This window comes from Phyllobates terribilis, unplaced genomic scaffold, assembly GCF_046119375.1.
Source record: "Phyllobates terribilis strain yellow unplaced genomic scaffold, ASM4611937v1 Scaffold_11__3_contigs__length_659146591, whole genome shotgun sequence".
NCBI classification, from domain to species: Eukaryota; Metazoa; Chordata; class Amphibia; order Anura; family Dendrobatidae; genus Phyllobates; species Phyllobates terribilis.
This window is the reverse complement of record NW_027362771.1, coordinates 601,308,733-601,317,734: the sequence shown is the minus strand read 5'-3', so window position 1 is coordinate 601,317,734 and position 9,002 is coordinate 601,308,733. Positions and strand designations below refer to the sequence as shown.

Genomic DNA, 9,002 nt, shown 5'->3' with positions numbered 1-9,002 from the left:
GGTGCCACATTTAAATAGCGTCCGCGACCAATCAGTACAGAGGTGTTTAAATGTGGAGCCAAGATGGGTGATTGGTCGCGGCCGATATTTAAATTTGGCGCCCAAATCGGTGATTGGTCGTGGGCAGCGCCAGCGACCAATCAGCGATTTTTAACACAAATGTCCGGACCTTTGTAACACCATGCGGATACTGTGGGGACATCAGCGGCTAGGGTGTGAAGGGTGGACCGGGGAGCGGTGCTGCGGGTCGGGATACTTCTGCTGCGAGCGCCCGCTCATGTCCCGGGTTCTCGCAGCGGAAGTATCTGCACAGGCAGCGCCGCTGACATCCTTGCGGCTAGGGTGTAAAGGGAGGACCGGGGAGCGGTGCTGCCGCTATTTAAATGTGCTGCACAAATCGGTGATTGGTCGCCGTCTTGACCGCGACCAATCACTGATCTTGCCGCCAAAGTTAAACACTACTGTGCTGATTGGTCACGGACGCTGCCCGCGACCAATCACAGATTTGTGCACCAAATTTAAATATCGGCCACGACCAATCACCGATCTTGGATTCACATTTAAACAACGCTGTGCTGATTGGTCGCAGCCGATATTTAAATGTGGCGCCCAAATCGGTGATTGGTCGCGGTCTTGGCGCGCGACCAATCACTGATCTTGCCGCCAAAGTTAAACATTACTGTGCTGATTGGTCACGGACGCTGCCCGCGACCAATCACCAATTTGTGCGCCAAATTTAAATATCAGCCTCATGCACGTCACTGACAGCGTGGGAAAATTCTCCTGCACTCAGCGCTTCAGCGTGAGAATTCTCCCACGCTGTCAGTGACGTACATGAGGTGAGCTGAGTTCATTGGACATGAACTCGGCTCATCTTTATGCCGTCACAGAGAGACGCTGAGGAGCGCAAGCATGCCTGCGCTTCTCAGTGTCTGCGGGATGACAGGCTGGATGGCAGCTTTCTGCTGCGGTCCAGCCTGTCATCTCGATGTAGCAGAGCTGAAGCTGTCCTGGGAACCATGGAAAGGTAAGGATTATGTTGCTTTATTATTTTTCTTTTATTGCAGGAGATCGTTGGCTTCAGCTGGAATGGGCGAAGCTCCACGTATTTTTTTTAAACTTGGGCCTCCCTGCGCTGCAGATTCCAGCCCCCAGCTGCCTAGTTGTACCTGGCTGGACACAAAAATAGGGCGAAGCTCCACGTATTTTTTTTTTTTAATTATTTCATGAAATTCATGAAATAATTAAGAAAAAAAGGGCTTTCCTATATTGTTGTGTCTGGCCAGGTACAAATAGGCAGCTGGTGATTGGGGGCAGCCCGTTCCTGCCTGCTGTACCTGGCTGGACACAAATATAGTGCGAAGCCCCACGTCAATTTTTTTTAAAATTATTTTATGAAACTAGATGGTGGCCCGATTCTAACGCATCGGGTATTCTAGAATATGTATGCAGCAGACCCGGTGCAATCAGCAGAGCGGTGTTTAAATTTGGCGCCAAAATTGCTGACTGGTCGCGGCCAGCAACCACGACCAATCAGCAAAGCAGTGTTGAAATTTGGCGACTATATCGCTGATTGGTCACGGCTGGCGGTCGCGACTAATCAGCAGAGCGGGGTTTAAATTTTGCGCCAATAATGCTGATTGGTCGCGGTCGCGACCAATCAGCAAAGCAGTGTTTAAATTTTGCGTCAATAATGCTGATTGGTTGCGGTCGCGACCAATCAGCAAAGCGGTGTTTAAATTTGGCGCCAATAATGGTGATTGGTCACGACCGCGACCATTCAGCAGAGCGGTGTTTAAATTTGGCGGCAACAATGTTGACTAGTCGCGGCCGGCGGTCGCGACCAATCAGCAGAGCGGGGTTTAAATTTGGCGCCAAAATTGCTGATTGGTCGCGGCCGGCAACTGTGACCAATCAGCAGAGCGGGGTTTAAATTTGGCGCCAATACTGCTGATTGGTCGCGGTCGGCAACCGTGACCAATCAGCCGAGCAGGGTTTAAATTTGGCGCCAATACTGCTGATTGGTCGCGGACGGTGACCGCGATCAATCAGCAGAGCGGTGTTTAAATTTGGCGCCAATAATGCTAATTAGTCGCGGCCGGCATCCGCGACCAATTAGCAGAGCGGGGTTTAAAGTTGGCGCCAATACTGCTGATTGGTCGCGGCTGGAGTCCGCGACCAATCAGCAGAGCGTTGTTTAAATTTGGCGCCAATCTCACTGATTGGACGCGTCTGGCGTCCGCGACCAATCAGCAGAGCGTTGTTTAAATTTGGCGCCAAGCTCGCTGATTGGTCGCGGCCGCTATTTAAATGTGGCACCCAAATCGGTGATTGGTCGCGGTCTTGGCGCGCGACCAATCACTGATCTTGCCGCCAAAGTTAAACATTACTGTGCTGTTTGGTCACGGACGCTGCCCGCGACCAATCACCAATTGTACCTGATGGTAAGTATAGTTTAATTTAGAACAATAAAGAATTGTGTGTTTATTTCAATTAAAGGACTTTATTCTGGGTGTTTGTGTTTTTTTTTAAACTTTGACTATGGGGTTAGTAATGGAGATGTCTTATAGACGCCTCTCCATTACTAAACTGGGCTTGATGTCAGCTGGCATTAAAAGCTGACATCAACCCCACCAATATTACACCACTGCCACCGCTACAGGGCAGTGGAAAGAGCGAGGCTAAGTGCCAGAATTGGCGCATCCTATGGATGCGCCATGTCTGGGGCGGCTGACGACTGGTGTTTCTAGCCTGGGAGGGGGCCAATATTCATGGCACCCTTCCTGGGCTATTAATATCAGACCCCAGCTGTCTGCCTAGCCTTTGCTAGCTAATAAAATAGGGGGGACCCCCACGTCATTTTTTTGGGGGGTCCCCCATTTTAATAGCTAGTAAAGGCTATGTTTGCAGCTGGGGGCTGATATTAGTAGCCTGGGAAGCTCCGTGGGTATTACCCCCTTCCCAGGCTTCAAACATCTGCCCCAGCTGTCTGCTTAACCTCCGCTAGAGCCTAAAATTAAGGGGAACCCCACGCCAATTTTTTTTTAAATCCTTTATTTTAACACTAAATGACATGTACAGTAATCAACACTGTCACTGTACTTCATATATATGTGACTGACATGTTTCTATCTATCTAATCTATGTGTGATTCTCTATTCCTTCTATTCTAAATTGTCGGGTACAGATGCTGAATTGCCGGCCGGCTTTTTTAAAGAGACGGTGCATGAAAACACTATTATTTTTTTAAATAAATCCTTTACACTAAATGACAAGTACAGTAATCAACACTGTCACAGTACTTCATATATATGTGACTGACATGTTTCTATCTATCTAATCTATGTGTGAAGCTCTATTCTGTCTGTTATAACTTGTCGGGTACCTCTGATGAATTGCCGGTCGGCTTTTTTAAAGAGACGGTGCACGAAAACACTATTATTTTTTTAAATAAATCCTTTACACTAAATAACAAGTACAGTAACCAACACTGTCACTGAACTTCATATATATGTGACTGACATGTTTATATCTATCTAATCTATGTGTGAAGCTCTATTCTGTCTGTTATAAATTGTCGGGTACCGGTGTATGCCGCTGATGAATTGCCGGCTTTTCGCGTAATACATTCTACATTATTCTTAGTTGTTTTACTTCATGTAGAATTAACCTACAAGTAAAGAAAGGGTTTATTTTCATTTCGATATTTGTGTCCTATTGACTTGCATTGGTTTCCGGTATCGGAATCGGCGATATCCGATACTTTTTGGGTATCGGTCCGATCCAATCCGATACGATATTTCCTGATATCGGAAGGTATCGCTCAACACTACTTGCAAACAATTCTTTGATGAGAAAAATCATCGGGGAACAAAATCAAAACATTGAATATTTAAGGCACGTTGGGATCTCTTTTCACTTTGATCATAGCATTGTCATCTTTGAATCCATAAGAAAAAAGGGTTCTTTACTAGACTCTAAATTTTAAAATGGAAAACCCTGCATTCCCAATATCAAGATGTTCATTCATCCTTGTTTATGTCTTTTTCAGTCTGTGAGTAAAAGTAGCAAGTTTCGAGAGGGTGTGCCACGATTTCTTCATGCACTTTTTTACGTGAGTTATATTATGGGCGGAAATTTACTTTTCATATGACCTCGAGGTGCAACTGTAGTATGTCTGACTCCATATCAGAAAATTGCGTGTTCAAATCATGTCGGGGTCAAAAAACTTTTTCATAACTTAACCCATGTCTGGATTAAAATTGAAGCTGTGTTGTTATCTGTCATCACAGTGTCTAAAAAAGTGTTTTTTAGTTGAATGTTATAGATTAATATCTTACAAACAATTCTTTGATGAGAAAAATCATCGGGAAACGAAATCAAAAGATTGAAAATTTAAGGCACATCGGGATCTGCTTTCACTTTGATCATAGCATTGTCATCTTTGAATTCATAAGAAAAAAGGGTTCTTTACTAGATTCTAAATTTTAAACAGGAAAACCCTGCATTCCCAATATCAAGATGTTCATTCGTCCTTGTTTATGTCATTTTCAGTCTGTGAGCAAAAGTAGTAAATTTCGAGATTTGGGTGATTTCTTCAAACTCTTTTCATGTGAATTATGGGCGGAAAGCTTCATTTCATCTCATCTTGTGGTGCAACAGTAGCGCATCTGACTCCAGATCAGAAGATTGCGTGTTCAAATCAAGGCGGAGTCAGAAAACTTATTCATAACTTAACACATGTCTAGATTAAAAATTAAATTGTGTTGCTATCTGTCAGCGCAGTGTCTTAAAAAGTGTTTTTTAGTTGATTGTTATAGATTAATATCTTATAAACCATTCTTTGATGAGAAAAATCATTGGGAAACAAAATCAAAACATTGAATATTTAATGCACTTTGGGATCTCTTTTCACTTTGATCATAGCATTGTCATCTTTGAATCCATAAGAAAAAAGGGTTCTTTACTAGATTCTAGATTTTAAAATGGAAAACCCTGCATTCCCAATATCAAGATGTTCATTCATCCTTGTTTATGTCTTTTTCAGTCTGTGAGTAAAAGTAGCAAATTTCGAGAAGGTGTGCCACGATTTCTTCATGCACTTTTCACGTGAGTTATATTATGGGCGGAAAGTTACTTTTCATATGACCTCGAGGTGCAACTGTAGCGCGTCTGACTCCATATCAGAAGGTTGTGTGTTCAAATCATGTCGGCGTCAAAAACTTTTTCATAACTTAACCCATGTCTGGATTAAAATTGAAACTGTGTTGCTATCTGTCAGCACAGTGTCTGAAAAATTGTCTTTTAGTTGTGTGTTATAGATTAATATCTTATAAACAATTATTTGATGAGAAAAATTATCGGGAAGCGAAATCAAAACATTGAATATTTGAGGCACGTTGGGATCTCCTTTCACTTTGATCACAGAATTGTCATATTTGAATCCATAAGAAAAAAGGGTTCTTTACTACATTCTAAATTTTAAACTGGAAAACCCTGCATTCCCAATATCAAGATGTTCATTCATCCTTGTTTATGTCTTTTTCAGTCTGTAAGTAAAAGTAGCAAATTTCGAGAAGGTGTGCCACGATTTCTTCATGCACTTTTTAAGTGAGTTATATTATGGGCGGAAAGACACTTTTTTTATGATCTTGTGGCGCAACGGTAGCGCGTCTGACTCCAGATCAGAAGGTTGCGTGTTCAAATCACGTCGGGGTCAAAAAACTTTTTCATAACTTAACCCATGTCTGGATTAAAATTGAAACTGTGTTGCTATCTGTCAGCACAGTGTTTAAAAAAGTGTCTTTTAGTTGAATGTTATAGTTTAATATCTTATAAACAATTATTTGATGAGAAAAATCATAGGGAAGCGAAATCAAAACATTGAATATTTAAGGCACGTTGGGATCACTTTTCACTTTGATCATAGCATTGTCATCTTTGAATCCATAAGAAAAAAGAGTTCTTTACTAGACTCTGAATTTTAAACTGGAAAACCCTGCATTCCCAAAATCAAGATGTTCATTCATCCTTGTTTATGTCTTTTTCAGTCTGTAAGTAAAAGTAGCAAATTTCGAGAAGGTGTGCAACGATTTCTTCATGCTCTTATTAAGTGAGTTATATTATGGGCAGAAAGTTTCTTTTCATATGACCTCGTGGTGCAACGGTAGTGCGTCTGACTCCAGATCAGAAAGTTGCGTGTAGAGATGTGCGTTGTTCGACTCGAATTGTTCACCAATCTAAAATTCGAGCTTTTTTGGGCGGTGTTCGAGCCGTTCGGCGAACACGAACGATTTGAGAAAAATTCGGCTGTTCGAGGTTATGTACGATAACTGTTCGTGCACCAAAATCATAACTGGATTTTTTCTCAGTAATGATGAAAATTAATGTTAATACGCAGTTTGAGTGTACAGCGGGGCGGGGGGAGGGGCAGGGGATGGATCTCTGCAGGAATAATGAAGATCTCCATTTTTTTTTCTCTTTCCCGCATTTACAGTGGGGAGGTGCAATCTGTCAGCCTATCAGCAGCGCACACACGGAGCGAAGTGCTTTTTTTCACACAAGCAAGGACATGTGTCATTGGCAGTGTATGTCACATGTCCTTGCCCTATAAGACCCAGCCATTTTCCCCGTCGCCACCATTTTCTCACTGCTGCAGCTGCATGTTAGACGGCACCGCTGTTGCTGTGTGCGCTATACCTTGTTAATTTCAAGCCAATTTTCGCATAAATCTACAGATAGCTTGGGAGTAGAGAAGAGCAGTGTTCGACTAGAACTGTTCGCCAATCTCAAATTAGAGCTGTTTTGGGCGGTGTTCGAGTTGTTCGACGAACCCGAACGATTTGCAAAATATTCTGCTGTTTGAGGTTATGTTCGATAACTGTTCGTGCACCAAAAGCGTGTCCTGCATGTCTGGCGCTATTTAGAGCACCAACCATGCAGGGATTGTCTGCCACTCACTGTAATGCCACAGCCATGGTGGTTGTGGCATTACAGTGATTGCCCAAATCGATGGGAAAAGTGCCAACAGTGAAACATGAAAAGCCGGCAATTCAGCAGCGGCATACACCGGTACCCGACAATTTAGAACCGAAAGAATAAAGCTTCACACATAGATTAGATAGATAGAAACATGTCAGTCACATATATATGAAGTACAGTGACAGTGTTGCTTACTGTACTTGTCATTTAGTGTAAAGGATTTATCAAAAAAAATATTAGTGTTTTCATGCACCGTCTCTTTAAAAAAGCCTGCCGGCAATTCAGCAGCGGTACCCGACAATTTAGAATAGAAAGAATAAAGAATCACACATAGATTAGATAGATAGAAACATGTCAGTCACATATATATGAAGTACAGTGACAGTGTTGCTTACTGTACTTGTCATTTAGTGTAAAGGATTTATTAAAAAAAATAATAGTGTTTTCATGCACTGTCTCTTTAAAATGCTGGCCGGCAATACAGCATCTGTACCCGACAATTTAGAATAGAAGGAATAGAGAATCACACATAGATTAGATAGATAGAAACAGGTCAGTCACATATATATGAAGTACAGTGACAGTGTTGATTACTGTACTTGTCATTTAGTGTTAAAATAAAGGATTTATTTAAAAAACAATTGGCGTGGGGTTCACCTTAATTTTAGGCTCTAGTGGAGGTTAAGCAGACGGCTGGGGCAGATGTTTGAAGCCTGGGAAGGGGGTAATATCCACGGAGCTTCCCAGGCTACTAATATCAGCCCCCAGCGGAATACCTAGCCTTTACTAGCTATTAAAATGGGGGACCCCCCCAAAAAAATGACGTGGGGTCCCCCCTATTTTAATAGCTAGCAAGGGCTAGGCAGACAGCTGGGGGCTGATGTTAATAGCCCAGGAAGGGTGCCATGAATATTGGCCCCCTCCCATGCTAGAAACACCAGCCGTCAGCCGCTCCAGAAATGGCGCATCCTTAGGATGCGCCAATTCTGGCACTTAGCCTCGCTCTTCCCACTGCCCTGTAGCGGTGGCAGTGGGGTAATAGGGTTGGGGTTGATGTCAGCTTATAATGCCAGCTGACATCAAGCCCAGGTTAGTAATGGAGAGGCGTCTATAAGACACCCCCATTACTAACCCCATAGTCAAAGATAAAAGAAAACACAAACACCCAGAATAAAGTCATTTAATTGAAATAAAGACACAATTCTTTATTGTTCTAAATTAAACCATACTTACCGTCACGCCCATTCCAGTTGAAGCCAACGATCTCCTGCAATAAAAGAAAAATAATAAACCAACCTCATCCTTACCTTTCCATGGTTCCCACGACAGCTTCAGCTCTGCTACATCGAGATGACAGGCTGGACCGCAGCAGAACGCTGCCATCCAGCCTGTCATCCCGCGGACACTGAGAAGCGCAGGCACGCGTGCGCTCTGCAGTGTCTGGCTGTGACGGCATAAAGATGAGATTGGACATGAACTCGGCGTACCTCATGCACGTCACTGACAGCGTGGGAAAATTCTCCTGCACTCAGCGCTACAGCGTGAGAATTCTCCCATGCTGTCAGTGACGTACATGAGGTCAGCTGAGTTCATTGGACATGAATGAGCTCACCTCATGCACGTCACTGACAGCGTGGGAGAATTCTCACACTGTAGCGCTGAGTGCAGGAGAATTTTCCCACGCTGTCAGTGACGTGCATGAGGTGAGCTGAGATCATTGGACATGAATGAGCTCACCTCATGCACGTCACTGACAGCGTGGGAAAATTCTCCTCCACTCAGCACTTCAGCGTGAGAATTTTCCCACGCTGTCAGTGACGTGCATGAGGTGAGCTCATTCATGTCCAATGAACTCAGCTGACCTCATGCACGTCACTGACTCAGCGTGGGAGAATTCTGCTGCACTCAGCACTTCAGCGTGAGAATTCTCCCACGCTGTCAGTGACGTACATGAGGTCAGCTGAGTTCATTGGACATGAATGCCCCGTCTCATGCTGCACATAACACATCTGCATCTCTGG

General features: G+C 43.5%; 1 non-coding gene across 1 annotated transcript; it reads left to right on the top strand.

Annotated features, from left to right (window-relative positions):
- Nucleotides 1–5,647: 5,647 nt before the first annotated feature.
- On the top strand, nucleotides 5,648–5,719 carry TRNAW-CCA (transfer RNA tryptophan (anticodon CCA)). The gene has a single exon. It is a non-coding gene; the product is annotated as a tRNA-Trp (tRNA).
- The last annotated feature ends 3,283 nt before the right edge of the window (nucleotides 5,720–9,002 follow it).